This window comes from Mustela nigripes, chromosome 2 (genome assembly GCF_022355385.1).
Source record: "Mustela nigripes isolate SB6536 chromosome 2, MUSNIG.SB6536, whole genome shotgun sequence".
Lineage (NCBI taxonomy): Eukaryota > Metazoa > Chordata > Mammalia > Carnivora > Mustelidae > Mustela > Mustela nigripes.
In genome coordinates, this window is record NC_081558.1 from 182,823,142 (window position 1) to 182,843,760 (window position 20,619).

The window sequence follows — 20,619 nt, forward strand, 5'->3', positions numbered from 1 at the left end:
GGTATTTCCTAATTTCTTAAAAAAAAGTGTATTTTTTTTCCAATTAAAATTATTTTAAATAAATAACAATAATTTAATAGAAGATGATTTGGTCTCACATTTTTAAACAAGATGAAAGATCTACACTTTTTCGTTTTAGTGCTAATTTCACCTTGTTTCATTATTTCTTTTTATGGTCTAATAGAGCATTAGTGCCATATTGAAAAAGCCCTATTTTCTTCAGAAATTTACTTAAATCTTAATTAATTGATTTGTTATTGTGTTAAGGAAATCTTTTATATTTGATAAAACATGAACTATATATTCATTTTTGTATAATTGAAAAGATTCTAATAATGCTTCTACAGATTATTAAATTTTATAGAATTAACATATTTGCTTATTTCTGTTTGCCTTTCACAAATCACAAATTTAGCATAACAGAAAAACACTAAAATTAAAGAGTAGCAGAATTAGATGCTATAAAAGTTCTCATAAAATAGCAAAGTAAAATATTATATATAATTATGTTTTTTAAAAATATTCTAAGACATATATTATTAAACAGAAATAGCTTTGAATATATAAATTCTGATAATGAAGATGCATATAAAACAAATAATACAGTTTCTCTTAGTAATTTCAAGTATTAATAAGAAAAATAATTAAGTATAAACATGAAATATAATGGTCTAGTTATGGATTTGTTAAATTAGAACTGGTTTGTTATCTATTATGGGCATTTAAACTAATACTTAGAGGCCTAATTTATTCTTTCAGAAATTTTGAAATCCATAACTGTAGAAGAAATATTCTCATAAACCTTTTGATCTTTAGCTATACTGGAACAAAATAGAATTGAATGGTGAATATATAACTTATTTTGGCACATTTTGCTTGGTGAATAATACCCACTAGCCTTATGATGATAACCAGTAAAAATTTCCAGGTAAGACACTTTCTTCACCTATCTCTTCCCTTTTGATATGTGGAGGGTGCAAGTACAAGGAGAGTCAAGAGAGTAACCTTTCTGTTAATCTTTCAGTGATTTGTTGTGTAATTCATTTTCAAACACCCAAAAATTTATCTTTATTTCCTAATATATATATATATAATAGAACAAATATTCTTAGAGATTCTAAAAAAAATTAAGTACTTTTTTTAGAAATGATTAGAATATTGTGTCTATGAGAATAGAGATCTATATCTTAGTATTGAAGTGTATTATTTTTTTTTATACAAGCTCAAATTATTTATTAGGAGACTCAATACACATAAAACTCCTATATCACCTTGCAGTATGTTTCTTTTTTTAAATTTTTTATTTTTTATAAACATATATTTTTATCCCCAGGGGTTCAGGTCTGTGAATCACCAGGTTTACACACTTCACTTTTATATAAAATAATACATTTCAACCATAAATTAAATGTATTATTTTATATAAAAGTGTCATTAGGCATATTTGATGCCTGTATAAAACAATACAATCACTTTGAAAAACAAGTTCTCACTTGAAAAATGTTTTCTCAGAAACAGACTTCTCAGGGGCATCTGGGTGGCTTAGTTGGTTAAGAGGCAGCCTTCCACTCAGATCATGACTCTGAGTCCTGGAATCAAGCCCCACATTGAGCTCGTCTGCTTCACATTCCCCTGCTCTTATGCTCTTGCTTGCTCGCTCGCTCTCTCTCCATCTCAAATAAATAAAAATAAAATCTTTTTTAAAATGGACTTATCTTAAAATGAAAGTGCATATAGCTTGGGGCACCTGTGTGGCTCAGTGGGTTAAGCCTCTGCCTTTGGCTCAGGTCATGATCTCAGGGTCCTGGGATCAAGCCCCACATCAGGCTCTCTGCTCAGTAGAGAGCCTGTTTCCCCCTCTCTCGCTGTCTCCCTCTATGCCTACTTGTGATCTCTTTGTCTGTCAAATAAATAAATTTTTTAAAAATCTTTAAAAAATGAATTTCTGGAATGGATAAAACTAAGCTATGCTGATAGAAATCATAGCAGTGATTGAACGGTTGACTGAAAAAGAACATGACAATTTATTGAGATGAGAGAAATACTGTGCATCTTAATGGGCCTGAAGTTTACACTAATAGACATATGTCAAACTCATCAAACTCCTTTCTTTCTTCCTTTCCTCCATTTGTTTTTCCTTCCTTCCTTCTTTGGCTTTATTTAAAAGCCTATAAGCAGAAAGTAAGTAAGGCAGCATCCCAGTAAAGTTCAGAAATTGCTCATATATGAGGGATTAAATGAATACATAAATAAATACAAGGAAGATAATTGGAACCAAGTTTCACATTTGGAGAAAAGATTGTCAAATATGATAAGAGTGAAGGTTAGAATGCATCCCAAACTATTGTACTGATCTTTGAGGTAGAGATGTGAATTCATAAATATAGGAATAATTGTAGATGTCTTACTATGTTGTGGTTATGTGTGTATGACTTCATCCACTGAAGAGCCTGGAACCAGAAAGTCCACAACAGAAATGAGAATTCTTAGAATTCAGAATTTTGCCAATGAATATTTTTTACTAAAAGGAACTACCATTTCTTAGAGAATTATTGATTCCAGGGCTGGGGCTGGGAAAGAACATGGGTCTGGAAAATATTTGTTGCACAAGAAACAAGGAAATGTTCAAAGAATAGAGAAGACGTATTATAAAAACACAGAAGCTAGTTTAAAGAGGCTAGCACTGTCATTGGCCCAACTGAACAAACTGAGTTCCAAACATAACAGTACTTGTGTTTATCACATTGAATAAAATAAGAATCCACAAATCCATAGATTAAATTAAAAAGTAAATAGGAAAATAAAAATGTTTTCATTATAGTAGAGTGCTGAGTATCAAATTTAGAAGACATGATGAAATCAGAAATTTACCCTTTAATATCATCACAATTAAATACAGGCAAGTAACAGTAATTGATGTTTAAGAGTGACTGGAACCTGGATGAGAAATAGAATATCTGCACAGTCTCTCTGTATGCACCCTCAAAGTACTCATCTATTTTAAAAAGGGAGAATGAAGCAACTTTACCATAGAGAATCCTTACTGATATCTCAAATAATTACATCAAACATCACAAATGACAGTACAAATTCATATTGCATAGCCCCAGTTAGGGTCTATTGATAAGAAAACAAAGGTAGTCCTGTGATATTTCTACTCAAGGACATAACTTTAATCATGAAGAAACATGAGACAAATTAAAAAACATTATAAAAAAATATGGTTCTCTTATCTTCAATAATGTGTAGGATAGTAAACTCAAGAAGAAACAAAGAATTGTTCGGGATCAAATGACATCTACAGGTAAAAAGATCTTGATCTGGATCTGTTTTATATGAAGTATGTTATTGGAAAAACTTTTAGTATTTGAATTAATTATCTGAATTAAGTGTAAGTGGTGTATATTTTTACTGTTCCTTCATTTTTTCCTGTAACTTTGAAATTAATTTGAAATAAGTAGGAAAAAAAAAAGCAACAACTTAGTGAACCGTGCATCTTTTTTGCAGTTATACCTGCAATGTGTATATCATTGTAAACTATAGGTTCATTAAGGGGCTCAGAAGGACCTCAAACAAAATTTCATGGCATTGATCTTCATCATTCCTTCTGTATGGTCATCAAGTTTAGCATCCAGCAGGAGAGTTAAGCTTTTTTCCCCAATTTTTTTATTGTAGTAAAATACCTATAACATATAATTTATTAACTTGTATTTTTAAGTGTACAGGTCAGTGATATTAAGTACACTCATATTATTGTGCAACCATCACCACCGTATAATTCCAGAACTCTTCATTTTGCAAAACTGAATCTCTATACCTACTAAGCAATAACTCTCTATGATTGCTTCCCCCCCAGTCTAACCCTGGCAGCTTCCATTCTACTTTTGTTTGTTTGTTTGTTTGTTTTTGTTTTTTAATTTATTTATTTGACAGAGATCACAAGTAGGCAGAGAGGCAGGCAGAGAGAGAGGAAGGGAAGCAGTCTCCCTGCTGAGCAGGGAGCCCAATGTGGGGCTCGATCCCAGGATGCTGTGATCATGACCTGAGCCAAATGCAAAAGCTTTAACCCACCAATCCACCCAGATGCCCCATCTAGTTCTTTTTTTTAACCTCCTTTTTTCCCCCTCTTTGGCCCCTAGCCTTTAATAACCACCATTCAACTTTCTGTTATTGTGAGTTCAACTTTTTTTTTTTTAAGTCTCTACATACAAGCAGGACTGTGGAATATTTATCCTTCTGTGTCTGTTTATTTCACTTAGCCGAATGTTCTCCAGGTTCATCCATGTTGTCACAAATGGCAGGATATCCTTCTTTATTAAGGTTGAATCATTTTCTATTTTATGTGTGTGTGTATATATATATGTGTGTGTGTGTATATACATATATATATGTATATACACTACATTTTATTTATCCATTCATGGATCAATAAACATTTTGGTTGCTTCCATATTTTGGCTATTGTTATAATCTGTACCTATGAATCATTTACTTTCATCTACAGTCTTCTTTCTCACCATGTCTGTATGAAGTTATTTTAATATATTTTCTAGGAATTTGTCTCCCGTGTCTATACTTGGAACATATGTCCCATTGTTTTGCTGCACACATTTTAAAATTATAATTTATGTTATACACTTCTACTTCTTACATTTTATTATTTCTTCAGTTTTTTTTTTAAAGATTAATACATGGTGGTATATGTATAACTGGCTAGTTGCTAATAATTAATACTCTGTGAGATGCCTGCACCACATTTCAATTATTCATCCTTCTGAGGACAGACAATGGGTTGTACAAGTCCTTGTATGTCTCCTTCCAAGCACTTATGTGAGAGTATCTTTTCTATGTAAATTTTGGGTCATGGGTTGTATATACATTTAATTTGACCAAGAAGAGTCCGACTGTTCTTAAGGATACCTGCCCTGGCAGATCACAACAGGGGCTTTATTTCCCCATATCCTGGCAAGACTCACCATTATCTAATTTGATAGGCTTAATATGATATCTAATTATTTTTATTTCAATTTGTTTGACTACTAATGAATTATAAAATATCTTCATATCTTTATTAGTTTATGAGTTTCCTGTTTTGTACATTTCCTTTCTCTCTGGCTCATTTTCCTATTTGGACTTCTATCTTTTTTCTAGTTGGTTTACAGTTACCACTCTATTTGACTACAATTTCTATATGCTTAATATTAATTCTTTTTAGCTTTATGCATTATTTCTTTTCTATATTTTTCATGATATCTTTATTGAATATTATCCCTCTTATAATCTCTTATTTGTTTTGCTTCATGGTTAGCGCTTTCAAAATCTTGTTTAAGAAATTCTTCAAAGTATTTTAGTAACGATAGTCTTTAACAATTTGTTTACTGACTTTATAGTTTTATTTTTCATCAAATTTTTAAACAATTTGGAGTTCACCTTTCTATTTGGAATTAGGTAGAGATCCAAGTTTATTTTTCTCCATGTAATGAGTCAATTTTTACAACACTATCTAATAAGCAATCTGTCCTTTCTACATATATTTGTGATGCCACCATTATCATACATTAACTTTTCATATATTCATGAGCATGATTCTGAGAAACATTAGGAGGAAGCAGTTGGCAAAGTTTGTGATTCAGGAAGAGGAGTTAGAATGAAACATTTAAAAATGACTGGTCAGGGCAGACCAGTTTCCATCAATTTCACTCTTGCATTGAGCATTGATCTTGCCCTGATACTATTCTTATTGCTTCAGATTGATCAAGAATCAACAGATAAAAGAACAGTGGTATTTAAACTGTACTTTCAAAGGTATTTTCTCTCTACCTCTCTCAGTTGTTTTGTAGCCATCAGCCTCCCCACATACACTGACCCTAGAGAGACTCCAGTCTCCCTGTAGATTTCTCAAGTTGGTTTCATCTGTTGTTGTTAGTTACTAGAATGACATTTTCCTTTAGCTACTGCAGCTGTTCTTTTTTTTTTTTTTTTTTTTTTTTTTTTTAAAGATTTTATTTATTTGTCAGAGAGAGAGAGAGGGAGAGAGCGAGCACAGGCAGACAGAATGGCAGGCAGAGGCAGAGGGAGAAGCAGGCTCCCCGCCAAGCAAGGAGCCCGATGTGGGACTCGATCCCAGGACGCTGGGATCATGACCTGAGCCGAAGGCAGCTGCTTAACCAACTGAGCCACCCAGGCGTCCCTACTGCAGCTGTTCTAAGGCTGTTTCTCTCAGCTGACTGAGTCTGCAGTTGATTTGGCATGAACCAGAATCTCAATGCCTTATTAATATACCTGTTTCCCTAAGTCTCCCAAACTACTTTATCATATTCTCTTTTATTATGCCACCAAGGAATTTCCTTTCTCAATTTACTAGAAACCATCTCTTGTCATCCTTGTTCTTTGATAGGCTTAGGCTTTTAGAAACAAATATCTTGTAGGATCATTCTTTGAGGTAAGGAATCAGAGACCCTGCTATCTGGTTAATTGGGAAAAAAGAAAGGAGAAAACATGGGAAAAAATAGTAGCTTTTTAAAGGACGTCTTCCATATGTTTATTCATGAGAACTACAAAGAATCTGTATACCACTTTATGACAACTTCCAATTCAGGATGCCTTTGTGTAATGCTTTATAATTTACAGAGTGCCTTGAAATCTGTGGACTCACAGAAGGATAAGCTGGTGAATTACATTTTCCTCACTAATGTGTATAAATGAGGTCCAGTCAGCATCTCACAATGTAGAGTCAGATGTACTGATCCTCCAAATTTTCACATATAGTAAGCTTTATTTATTTATTTAACAGAGAGAGAGAGAGAGAGAGAGAGATCAGAATTAGGCAGGTTGGGGGTACGGGGGTTGGGAATCAGGCTCCCTGCTGAGAAGAGAGCCCGATATGTACCTCTATCCCAGGACCCTGAGATCATGACCTGAGCTGAAGGCAGAGGTTTAACCCACTGAGCCACCAAGATGCCCATATAGTAAGCTTTCTTCTTACCAGCAATTTTCAACTAACTGTCCACATATGGTTATACTGCTTAAGGAATTTTTCATGTTAGCTAACAAAAGTGCCTGCCTTTCTCTTATCACACATTATTTTACTGAGGTGCCAATTATTATGCCCTGAGGAAAGAAAAACTAATTTTTTTATTAGCTTAGGTACAACACAACTAAGAAGTTAAATCTACTACAGAAAATCACTTCATATAAATTCTTTTAAAATTAACTGCACTTTTAGATTATTCATGCCACTGCTTCTCTCCAATAACATGGATAAGTGAAAGTTGATGAAATTGCTAAATTGAGTTCTTCAGAACAGCAAACTGGAAAGTTTCCAGGAAGTTAACACTTTTCTTGATTGAAGATCAAATCATTTATTTTAAGGAATAGTCTCTTCACAGTATCACCCCAGAGCATGTGAACTGGGGGTTTCAAAATCACAGTTTGAAGTTTCTCATCTCACCAACTCCCACATCGAAACTAGGGTCAAATATGTTGAAGTTATGAAACAATGTACTCTAAACTAGAACCAAAGAATTTTTTTTTAAAGTGGGAGTTAAAAGAAAGTCAAGCAAATGCAATCCCATTTTTTTTCCTACTTTCAGACTTTCAAACTTCAAAAGAATTGCTTCTGAAATCTTTATATCATGTTACATAATCCCATTTAAAAATTTCAGTCTGCTTTAGAGGCTATGTTTACATGATTATTCTGATAAAATTACATGAATAATTTAAAAATATGTGTTGTAATATTGAAATGGTCGATATGTTGATTGGCTAGAAGAATTGCTTATTTATTTTGAGGCTGTATAGGCAATCAGATTATCTATGTTCTGTGTTAACTCTATTTCACAATAAATTCAATTTTTTCACATATTCTTCCCCCTCTAGTATTTTTTCAACATCTTAGTTTCCAAAGACCTTTTTTTTTTTTTTTTTTAAGATTTTATTTATTTACTTGACAGACACAAATCACAAGTAGGAAGAGAGGCAGGCAGAGAGAAGGAGGAAAGGGGCTCCCCGCTGAGCAGAGAGCCTGATGCGGGACTTGATCCCAGGACTCTGAGATGATGACCTGAGCCGAAGGCAGAGGCTTAACCCCTGAGCCACCCAGGGGCCCCTCCAAAGACTTTTAATAACATAAATAATTAGTATACCCCACTGCCTTCTTGGTAATAAAATCTAAATGCAATTTCCCTTTTGCTGACTTTCTAGTGGAGTCCCTCTGATGTTACATCTCCCTTTGAGGAGATTTCACTAGCACCCTAGTGGGTAGATTTATGGCAAGTCCTGTGAGACATTTTTCTAGCAATTTCTGCCAGTGGCCCTCCAGTGATTTCTCTGGCACTCAGTGGCTAAGACTGCGCTTCTCTAACAAGGTCTGGATCTAACCTTCAGGGTCTTCTTCTGTAGATGTCTCCACTGTAGAGGTAGTAGCTACACTTGTATATGCTATTCTTACTTTCTTTGGAGTTCTCTTTACATCTTACTAACCAATTCCTCATTGCTCTATTTCCCTGTTATAATTAATAACTTTTTATATTAAATTCTTCAAATTACTATATGGTTTCTATCTCCTGATTGAATCCCAATTAACACATATAGAGATGATAATAGATTGAAGCTGAACAAGATTTTCACTTCCTGTTGGCTGCTCACAAATAAGAAGGTTGAACTTAAAAATATCAAATGCTGGGGTGCCTGGGTGGCTCAGTGGGTTGAGCCGCTGCCTTCGGCTCAGGTCATGATCTCAGGGTCCTGGGATTGAGTCCCACATCGGGCTCTCTGCTCAGCAGGGAGCCTGCTTCCTTCTCTCTCTCTCTGCCTGCCTCTCAGTGTACTTGTGATTTCTCTCTGTCAAATAAATAAATAAAATCTTTAAAAAAAAATATCAAATGCTGATAGAGTTTATTCTTGTGGAAAATAGAGTCCCACAGAAAATGGTGTAACTTAAAATGATGAGTGGAGGAGACAGATACCAATGTGATGGAATAAACAGGCAGTCAAAAAATGTCGACAGTGATCACAAACACAAGGCAATTCATATAAATGAAGACAAGTCCTTAAAATATTGTCTCTTCATAATTTTACTTCAGAATATTTAAAATGGATATCAAGAACCCAAAGAATTGGAGCACCTGGGTGACTCAGTTGGTTAAGCATCTGCCTTCTGCTGAGGTCATGATCCCAGGGTACTGGGATCAAGCCCCCTATGGAGCCCCATGTCCAGCCCCAATTCCAGGACCAGGTCCAGCACCCCCTCCTCCACTGATCAGTAAGGAGTCTGCTTCTCTCTCTCCCACTGCCCCTCCCTGGCTCATTCTCTCTCTCTCTCCCTCTCTCTCTCTCTCCACCCTCCCCCCTAGGTCACTTTCAAATAAATTAAAACTTAAAAAAAAAAATCCCAAAGAAAGTGTATTTTATAAGAGTGTGAAAATTAACTTTAAACCTAAAAATACTGAGTTGAGAAAATACTAGTTAGTAAACCGCCCCCCCCCCGTTTTGCCTTTGCTATATACTATATAAGTGAGTGCAAAAATTTTAACCAAAGGCAATTTCAGAGAAATTGGTCTTCTTGATGGAGAGCCCCACTCCAATTATCAAAGGGTTTTTTTCTTTGTTTTTATTTTTTTTCTACTCTAAAAGAGTACTCTATTTTTAATCATTGTTTATTTTGTAAAAGATTTCAGCCAGCAATTTTTTTAGGTCAATACTCACTACACATTCTTGGCTAATGTCCAGTAACCTTGGATATGTAATTAGAACAGAAGGCAATGTAAACAAAAATAATATAGTCCTAGCTTCTTAAGCACAACCCTTAATTAATTTAACACATATTAAGGTAATTAATTGTGATATTTCAATTGAGAGAAGTTATAGGAAATTTTGATCACCTCAAAAACTGCATGCAAACTACAAATATTATAGCACTATCAGTTATAGCTTACATAGATACAGTGCCATATCACCATAAGATGTAATTTATTTGGGGGTTCTAAACTTAAAAACAACCTGGGTTAATATAGATTTCACTTGAATTTTCAAAAAATTAGATGATTTAGAGCTGATACAAGACTGAAGTCTCTCATAAATAGTTGAAAATCACAATTCCAACATTTTCTCTTATTATAAAAATAATCAACTTCTGAAAAAAATCTTTAAACTTTTAATCTTTTTAAAAAAAAGTTCTTTGGATAATTTTTAGATTAAAGATTTCTGAGAACTGGATGTGGTGCATAAACAATGAATCTTGGAACCACTGAGAAAAAAATAAATAAAATAAAATTACAAAAAAATAGGCAAGCATAAAGAAAAAGATTTCTGAGAAGATTTCAAGACAATCGAACTAAAAAGTTCATTGTGAACTGTAGTCCCATTGCCTTGAAACATACACTTTATTTAAATGAGCTGAGGGGCACGTGGGTGGCTCAATGGGTTAAGCCTCTGCCTTCCTCTAGGGTCATGATCAAGGAAATCTGGGCTGTAGCCCCTCATTGGGCTCTCTGCTCAGCAGGGAGCCTGCTTCCCCCTCTTTCTCTGTGCCTGCCTCTCTCTGCCTACTTGTGATCTCTGACTGTCAAATAAATAAATAAATGAACTATTAAATAAATAAATAAATAAATAATAAGCTGATTTACTATTTCACCTTATTTTCTGACAATTAATATAAAATCTTTAAAACAGAATTTATTATGCCTAGTGTTGTCAGTTTTGCTCTGAGTATTTGCAGCTTAATTTTACAAAACAAATACATTGAACAAATAACATTTTACAAAACAAATAATACAGTTCAGATCTTGTCTAGTATTTTTTTTTAAAGATTTTATTTATTTGAGATAGAGAGATCACAAGTAGCCAGAGAGGTAGGTAGAGAGAGAGGGGGAAACAGGCTCCCCGTGGAGCAGACAGCCCAATGTGGGGCTTGATCCCAGGACCCGAGGCCTTGACCTGAGCTGAAGGCAGAGGCTTAACCCACTGAGCCACACAGGCGCTCCCCCCTCCCCTGCCTTGTCTAGTATTTTAATTTCATTCATTTTATCTTTAAGGGTGCCACCTGACACACACCTGTGGCAAAGCCTAGTTTTAGCTTCTAGTCCCGTTTTCACCTTGAGAAATATCGTGAAACTTAATTGCAGGCACCCCTGTTACTAACCAAATAGAAGTAGGTGCTTGCCATGCTCTCAGAGCCACCCCAGGGGGGAAACAGCCACCCCTTCAGAGCCACCTCCAAGGACTAACTGAATAGGAAAGGCTTAGCTGCAGAGCTGGCTTAAAAGCCACTTGCGGTGGACTTTCAGGAGCTGAGCACGTGCACGAAGAGAAGGACTTGTCCTTAACTATCTTTAATGTCACAACAAAAGCTCATTAGGCACTCATAAATATGCAATACACAAATACAATGATCACAAAGTGCATCACTGATAGGGGCATGTGCTGAGGCCAAAATGTGATACAACCACCAGCTGTCAGTCAAAAATGCCAATCAAAACTGAATTGACATACACACAAAGGAGGCTTAAAAGGACACAACTAGAGCAGCTCCACTCATTGCCACTCTTGCTCTGCTTTCACTCTTGAAAGTGTAGTATACTTATCTACTCAATAAACTCTATCTCCCAATTCTGCTTGGGTCTCCAGTTCTTTGGTGCATCTGGGACCAGAACCAAGCAACTGAGTAAAAGGACTTTTACTTTTTGCTTTTTTTTCACAAGGGCAGGTGGTCAATGCTTTTGTCAGAAAACCTTTCCTTTTGCTAATCTCCTGTTGTCTGCTCAGCTGCTTCAAATACCATACTGTGTCATCTTTTTTTTTTTTTTTTTTTAATTTTTTATTTTTTATAAACATATATTTTTATCCCCAGGGGTACAGGTCTGTGAATCACCAGGTTTACACACTTCACAGCACTCACCAAATCACATACCCTCCCCAATGTCCATAATCCCACCCCCTTCTCCCAAACCCCCTCCCCCCGGCAACCCTCAGTTTGTTTTGTGAGGATGTGGTATATATACACAATGGAATACTATGCAGCCATCAAAAGAAATGAAATCTTGCCATTTGCAACAACATGGATGGAACTAGAGCGTATCATGCTTAGCGAAATAAGTCAAGCAGAGATGGGATTGGGAGGGAGACAAACCATACTGTGTCATCTTAAAAACTCCCAGTGGTAACTGCTTTCCTTTGTTTGCTCTGTGGTGTATTGTGGTGCGGGTACCAAGATCAGCAGGAACTCCTCTGAACAGAAAACAACTTTCTCAGACTCATCTATCATCAGCCCCTAAACTGCATACATTTTGGTATGTTGGTTGAACAATCAGTCTCATTGCCTTAGAAGATATTATACTATTTTAAAATATAGTTTTGACAATGTAACCATTTCCCATAGATTTGGTTTAATCAACTCAATCAGAGAGCATTTGATTAGTAGGATTATGGCCCAATTAACTCTAGGAAAGACGACATCCATCTAAATAACCATTATTATTTCCGGGTTTGTTTTTTATTTCCTAAGCACAAATCTAGGAATACACTTTGAGTACCATGTGTACTTAAGACTCTGTATTCTTTTTTTTAACTTTGTAGTTACAAATTAATATGAATTACCACTAATGTGGAATTTGGCTATTGAACCAACTAGATTGCCCATTTCTCCAAGAACAGCCTGAGTCTGATGCATTCTTTAAAAAACCCAATTCACTGTTTGTTTTTCCACTCTTCGTGTAATGCCATTCCAATATTAATGTAATTGTTTGGCTTTGTAAACTCTACTGACCATTATATTCAAACAATTATGTTTCATAGTACTTTTTTGAAAAACATGTCTTCATGTTTTAGTGAGCATTATCCATTTTAACTCTTACCAGATTCCACCTCCTGCCCTTGGTCACTAGGATGGACACATGATGCAGGGAGGCAAAGAGAATTTTTTTTTTTTTCAGATTATGTTGATATGACTACTGACTTGCTGTGAGGATTATCTCCTCTTTTACTCTTTTTAAGCTTAAGCTAATTTAGCTTTGGTTTCTATCATTTACAATGAAAACATCTTGACTGATGTAAAATCTAGCACTTATCTTTTCAAAATAAGTGATATTATATCACTTATATTGAAATCTATAAAAAATTTACAAATTAACATATTCATCTCATCTATCAGGAATTACATTTTGCATATATTTTTTTAACTTATGCAACTACAAACGTGCAGAGTTGTTTCTTTTTTTTTATTATTATTTTTATTAACATATAATGTTTTATTTGCCCCAGGGGTACAGGTCTGTGAATCATCAGGCTTACACATTCACAGCGCTCACCATATCACATACCCTCCCCAATGTCCATAAACGAACCACCCTCTCCATTCCAGCCCCCCTTCCCAGGAACCCTGTTTGTTCTCTGAAATTAAGAGTCTCTTATGGTTTGTCTCCTTCCTGATCCCATCATGTTTCACTTTTTCCTTATCTACTCCCACAACCCCCCACTCTGCCTCTCAAATTCTTCATATCAGGAAGATCATATGATAATTGTTTTACTCTGATTGACTTATTTCGCTCAGCATAATAACCCTCTAGTTCCATCCATGCCATGGCAAATGGATAGATTTCATTTCTTTTGATGGTTGCAAAGTATTCCATTGTATATATATATACCACATCTTCTTTATCCATTCATTGGTTGATTGGCATCTAGGTTCTTTCCATAGTTTGGCTATTGTGGACATTGCTTCTATAAACAATTGGGTGCACATGCTCCTTCAGATCACTGCCTTTGTATGGGTAAATACATAGTAGTGCAATTGCCGGGAGGTAGGGTAGCTCTGTTTTCAACTTTTTGAGGAACATCCATACTAGTTTCCAGAGTGGCTGCACCAGCTTGTATTCCCACCAATAGTGTAGGGGGGGTTCTCCTTTCTCTGCATCCTCTCTAACATCTGTCATTTCCTGGCTTATTAATTTCAGCCATTCTGACTGGTGTGAGATGGTATCTCATTGTGGTTTTGATTTGTATTTCCCTGATGCAGAGTGATGTGGAGCACTTTTTCATGTGTGTATTCACATCTGGATGTCTTCCTAGAAGAAACGTTTGTTCATGTCCTCTATCCATTTCTTGATTGTATTATTTGTTCTTTGGGTGTTGAGTTTGAGAAGTTCTTTATAGATTTTGGATACTAGTTCTTTATCTGTTACCTCGTTTGCAAATATCTTCTCCCAACTGTCAGTTGACTTTTGTTTTGTTGACTGTTTCCTTTGTTGTGCAAAAGCTTTTGATCTTGATGAAATCTCAATAGTTCATTTTTGTCTTTGCTTCCCTTGCCTTTGGTGATGTTTCTAGGAAGAAGTTGTTGTGGCTGAGGTCGCAGAGGTTTGCTGCCTGTGTTCTCCTCAACGATTTTGATGGATTCCTGTCTCACATTGAGGTCTTTCATCCATTTTGAGTCTATTTTTGTGTGTGGTGTAAAGACATGGTCCAGTTTCATTCTTCTGCATGTGCCTGTCCAAATTCCCCAACACCATTTGTTGAAGAGACTCTTTTTTTTCCATTGGACATTCTTTCCTGGTTTGTCAAAGATTGGGTGACCATAGAGTTGAGGGTCTATTTCTGGGCTGTCTATTTTGTTCCATTGATCTATATGTTTGCATTTGTGCCAATACCATATTGTCTTGATGTTTATAGCTTTGTAATAGAGCTTGAAGTCTGGACTTGTGATGCCACCAATTTTGGCTTTTTTTTTTTTCAACATTCCTCTGGCTATTTGGGGTCTTTTCTCATTCCACATACATTTTAGGATTATTTGTTCCATCTCTTTGGGGAAAAAACTGATGGTATTTTGATAGGGATTGCATGAAATGTGTAGATTGCTTTAGGTAGCATAAACATTTTCACAATATTTGTTCTTCCAATCCATAAGCATGGAACACTTTTCCATTTCTTTGTGTCTTCCTCAATTTTTTTCATGAGTACTTTATAGTTTTCTGAGTACAGATCCTCTTTGGTTTGCCTCTTTCGTTAGGTTTATTCCTCAGTATCTTATGGTTTGGGGTGCAATTGTAAATGGGATTGACTCCTTAATTTCTTTTTCTTCTGTTTTGTTGTTGGTGTATAGAAATGCAATAGATTTCTGTGCATTGATTTTATATCCTGACACTTTACTAAATTCCTGTGTGAGTTCTAGCAGTTTTGGAGTGGAATCCTTTGTGTTTTTCACATAAAGTATCATATCATCTGTAAAGAGTGATAGTTTGATTTCTTCTTTGCCAATTTGGATGCCTTTAATTTCTTTTTATTGTCTGGTTGCTAAGGCCAGGACTTCTAGTGTTATGTTGAATAGGAATGATGATAGTTGGCATCTCTGTTGTGTTCCTGAACTTAGCAGAAATCTGTTTTTCCCCTTCGAGAATGATATTCTCTGTGGGTTTTTCATAGATGGCTTTGATGATATTGAGATAGGTACCCTCTATCCTACACTGTGAAGAGTTTTGATAGAGAAAGAATGCTGTACTTTGTCAAATGTTTTTTTCAGAATTTATTGAAAGTATCACATGGTTCTTGTACTTTCTTTTATTAATGTACTGTATCACATTGATTGATTTGCAGATGTTGAACCAACCTTGCAGCACAGGAATATATCCTACCTACTTGTGGTGAATAATCCTTTTAACGTACTGTCGGGTCCTATTGGCTAGTATTTTGGTGAGAATTTTTGCATATGTGTTCTCCAAAGATATTGGTTTGTAATTCTCTTTTTTGATGGGGTCTTTGTCTGGTTTTGGGATCAAGGTAATGCTGGCTTCATAAAATGAGTTTGACAGTTTTCCTTCCATTTCTACTTTTTGGAACAGTTTCAGGAGAATAGTTATGGATTCTTCTTTAAATGTTTGGTAGAATTTCCCTGGGAAGCCTTCTGCCTCTTAGCTATTGTTTTTTGGGGGATTTTTGCTTCAATCTCCTTACTGGTTATGGGTCTGTTCAGGTTTTCTGTTTCTTCCTGGTTCGGTTTTGGTAGTTTATATGTCTCTAGGAATGCATCCATTTCTTCCAGATTGTCAAACTTGTTGGGTATAGTTGCTCATAATATGTTCTTATAATTGTCTATATTACTTTGGTATTGGTTGTGATTTATCCTCTTTCATTCATGATTTTATTTATTTGGGTCCTTTTTCTCTTTTCTTTTTGATAAGTCTGGCCAGGAGATGATCAATCTTATTAATTCTTTCAAAAAACCAGCTCATAGTTTCATTGATCTGTTCTACTGTTCTTTTGGTTTCTATTTCATTGATTTCTGCTCTGATCTTTATTATTTCTCTTCTCCTGCTGGGTTTAACCTTTCTTTGCTGTTCTTTCTCCAGCTCTTTAGGTGTAGGGTTAGGTTGTGTACTTGAAACCTCTCCTGTTTCTTGTGGAAAGGCTTGTATAGCTATATATTTTCCTCTCAGGACTGTCTTTGCTGTGTCCCACAGATTTTGAACAGCTGTATTTTCATTATCATTTGTTTCCATGCATTTTTTTTTCAATTCTTCTTTAATTCCCTGGTTGTCCCATTCATTCTTTTTTTTTTTTTTTAATTTTTTATTTTTTATAAACATATATTTTTATCCCCTGGGGTACAGGTCTGTGAATCACCAGGCTTACACACTTCACAGCACTCACCAAATCACATACCCTCCCCAATGTCCATAATCCCACCCCCTTCTCCCAAACCCCCTCCCCCCGGCAACCTCAGTTTGTTTTGTGAGATTAAGAGTCACTTATGGTTTGCCTCCCTCCCAATCCCATCTTGTTTCATTTATTCTTCTTCTACCCACTTAAGCCTCCATGTTGCATCACCACTTCCTCATATCAGGGAGATCATATGATAGTTGTCTTTCTCTGCTTGACTTATTTCGCTAAGCATGATACGCTCTAGTTCCATCCATGTTGTTGCAAATGGCAAGATTTCATTTCTTTTGATGGCTGCATAGTATTCCATTGTGTATATATACCACATCTTCTTGATCCATTCATCTGTTGATGGACATCTAGGTTCTTTCCATAGTTTGGCTATTGTGGACATTGCTGCTATAAACATTCGGGTGCATGTGTCCCTTTGGATCACTACATTTGTATCTTTAGGGTAAATACCCAATAGTGCAATTGCTGGGTCATAGGGCAGTTCTATTTTCAACATTTTGAGGAACCTCCATGCTGTTTTCCAGAGTGGCTGCACCAGCTTGCATTCCCACCAACAGTGTAGGAGGGTTCCCCTTTCTCCGCATCCTCGCCAGCATCTGTCATTTCCTGACTTGTTGATTTTAGCCATTCTGACTGGTGTGAGGTGATATCTCATTGTGGTTTTGATTTGTATTTCCCTGATGCCGAGTGATATGGAGCACTTTTTCATGTGTCTGTTGGCCATCTGGATGTCTTCTTTGCAGAAATGTCTGTTCATGTCTTCTGCCCATTTCTTGATTGGATTATTTGTTCTTTGGGTGTTGAGTTTGCTAAGTTCTTTATAGATTCTGGACACTAGTCCTTTATCTGATATGTCGTTTGCAAATATCTTCTCCCATTCTGTTAGTTGTCTTTTGATTTTGTTAACTGTTTCCTTTGCTGTGCAAAAGCTTTTGATCTTGATGAAATCCCAGTAGTTCATTTTTTCCCTTGCTTCCCTTGCCTTTTGCGTTGTTCCTAGGAAGATGTTGCTGCGGCAGAGGTCGAAGAGGTTGCTGCCCGTGTTCTCCTCAAGGATTTTGATGGATTCCTTTCGTACATTGAGGTCCTTCATCCATTTTGAGTCTATTTTTGTGTGTGGTGTAAGGAAATGGTCCAATTTCATTTTTCTGCATGTGGCTGTCCAATTTTCCCAGCACCATTTATTGAAAAGGCTGTCTTTTTTCCATTGGACATTCTTTCCTGCTTTGTCGAAGATTAGTTGACCATAGATTTGAGGGTCTATTTCTGGGCTCTCTATTCTGTTCCATTGATCTATGTGTCTGTTTTTGTGCCAGTACCATGCTGTCTTGATGATGACAGCTTTGTAATAGAGCTTGAAGTCCGGAATTGTGATGCCACCAACGTTGGCTTTCTTTTTCAATATCCCTTTGGCTATTCGAGGTCTTTTCTGGTTCCATATAAATTTTAGAATTATTTGTTCCATTTCTTTGAAAAAGATGGATGGTACTTTGATAGGAATTGCATTAAATGTGTAGATTGCTTTAGGTAGCATAGACATTTTCACAATATTTATTCTTCCAATCCAGGAGCATGGAACATTTTTCCATTTCTTTGTGTCTTCCTCAATTTCTTTCATGAGTACTTTATAGTTTTCTGAGTATAGATTCTGTGTCTCTTTGGTTAGGTTTATTCCTAGGTATCTTATGGTTTTGGATGCAATTGTAAATGGGATTGACTCCTTAATATCTCTTTCTTCTGTCTTGCTGTTGGTGTAGAGAAATGCAACTGATTTCTGTGCATTGATTTTATATCCTGACACTTTACTGAATTCCTGTACAAGTTCTAGCAGTTTTGGAGTGGAGTCTTTTGGGTTTTCCACATATAGTATCATATCATCTGCGAAGAGTGATAATTTGACTTCTTCTTTGCCGATTTGGATGCCTTTAATTTCCTTTTGTTGTCTGATTGCTGAGGCTAGGACCTCTAGTACGATGTTGAATAGCAGTGGTGATAATGGACATCCCTGCCGTGTTCCTGACCTTAGCGGGAAAGCTTTCAGTTTTTCTCCATTGAGAATGATATTTGCGGTGGGTTTTTCATAGATGGCTTTGATGATATTGAGGTATGTGTCCTCTATCCCTACACTTTGAAGAGTTTTGATCAGGAAGGGATGTTGTACTTTGTCAAATGCTTTTTCAGCATCTATTGAGAGTATCATATGGTTCTTGTTCTTTCTTTTATTGATGTGTTGTATCACATTGACTGATCTGCGGATGTTGAACCAACCTTGCAGCCCTGGAATAAATCCCACTTGGTCGTGGTGAATAATCTTTTTAATGTACTGTTGAATCCTATTGGCTAGTATTTTGTTGAGTATTTTCGCATCTGTGTTCATCAAGGATATCGGTCTATAGCTCTCTTTTTTGGTGGGATCCTTGTCTGGTTTGGGGATCAATGTGATGCTGGCCTCATAAAATGAGTTTGGAAGTTTTCCTTCCATTTCTATTTTTTGGAACAGTTTCAGGAGAATAGGAATTAGTTCTTCTTTAAATGTTTGGTAGAATTCCCCCGGGAAGCCGTCTGGCCCTGGGCTTTTGTTTGTTTGGAGATTTTTAATGACTGTTTCAATCTCCTTACTGGTTATGGGTCTGTTCAGGCTTTCTATTTCTTCCTGGTTCAGTGCTGGTAGTTTATATGTTTCTAGGAATGCATCCATTTCTTCCAGATTGTCAAATTTATTGCCGTAGAGTTGCTCATAGTATGTTCTTATAATAGTTTGTATTTCTTTGGTGTTAGTTGTGATCTCTCCTCTTTCATTCATGATTTTATTTATTTGGGTCCTTTCTCTTTTCTTTTTGATAAGTCGGGCCAGGGGTTTATCAATTTTATTAATTCTTTCAAAGAACCAGCTCCTAGTTTCGTTGATTTGTTCTATTGTTTTTTTGGTTTCTATTTCATTGATTTCTGCTCTGATCTTTATGATTTCTCTTCTCCTGCTGGGCTTAGGGTTTCTTTCTTGTTCTTTCTCCAGCTCCTTTAGGTGTAGGGTTAGGTTGTGTACCTGAGACCTTTCTTGTTTCTTGAGTAAGGCTTGTACCGCTATATATTTTCCTCTCAGGACTGCCTTTGTTGTGTCCCACAGATTTTGAACCGTTGTATTTTCATTATCATTTGTTTCCATGATTTTTTTCAATTCTTCTTTAATTTCCCGGTTGATCCATTCATTCTTTAGAAGGATACTGTTTAGTCTCCATGTATTTGGGTTCTTTCCAAACTTCCTTTTGTGGTTGAGTTCTAGCTTTAGAGCATTGTGGTCTGAAAATATGCAGGGAATGATCCCAATCTTTTGATACCGGTTGAGTCCTGATTTAGGACCGAGGATGTGATCTATTCTGGAGAATGTTCCATGTGCACTAGAGAAGAATGTGTATTCTGTTGCTTTGGGATGAAATATTCTGAATATATCTGTGATGTCCATCTGGTCCAGTGTGTCATTTAAGGCCTTTATTTCCTTGCTGATCTTTTGCTTGGATGACCTGTCCATTTCAGTGAGGGGAGTGTTAAAGTCCCCTACTATTATTGTATTATTGTTGATGTGTTTCTTTGATTTTGTTATTAATTGGTTTATATAGTTGGCTGCTCCCACATTGGGGGCATAGATATTTAAAATTGTTAAATCTTCTTGTTGGACAGACCCTTTGAGTATGATATAGTGTCCTTCCTCATCTCTTATTATAGTCTTTGGCTTAAAATCTAATTGATCTGATATAAGGATTGCCACTCCTGCTTTCTTCTGATGTCCATTAGCATGGTAAATTCTTTTCCACCCCCTCACTTTAAATCTGGAGGTGTCTTCGGGCTTAAAATGTGTTTCTTGGAGGCAACATATAGATGGGTTTTGTTTTTTTATCCATTCTGATACCCTGTGTCTTTTGACAGGGGCATTTAGCCCATTCACATTCAGGGTAACTATTGAGA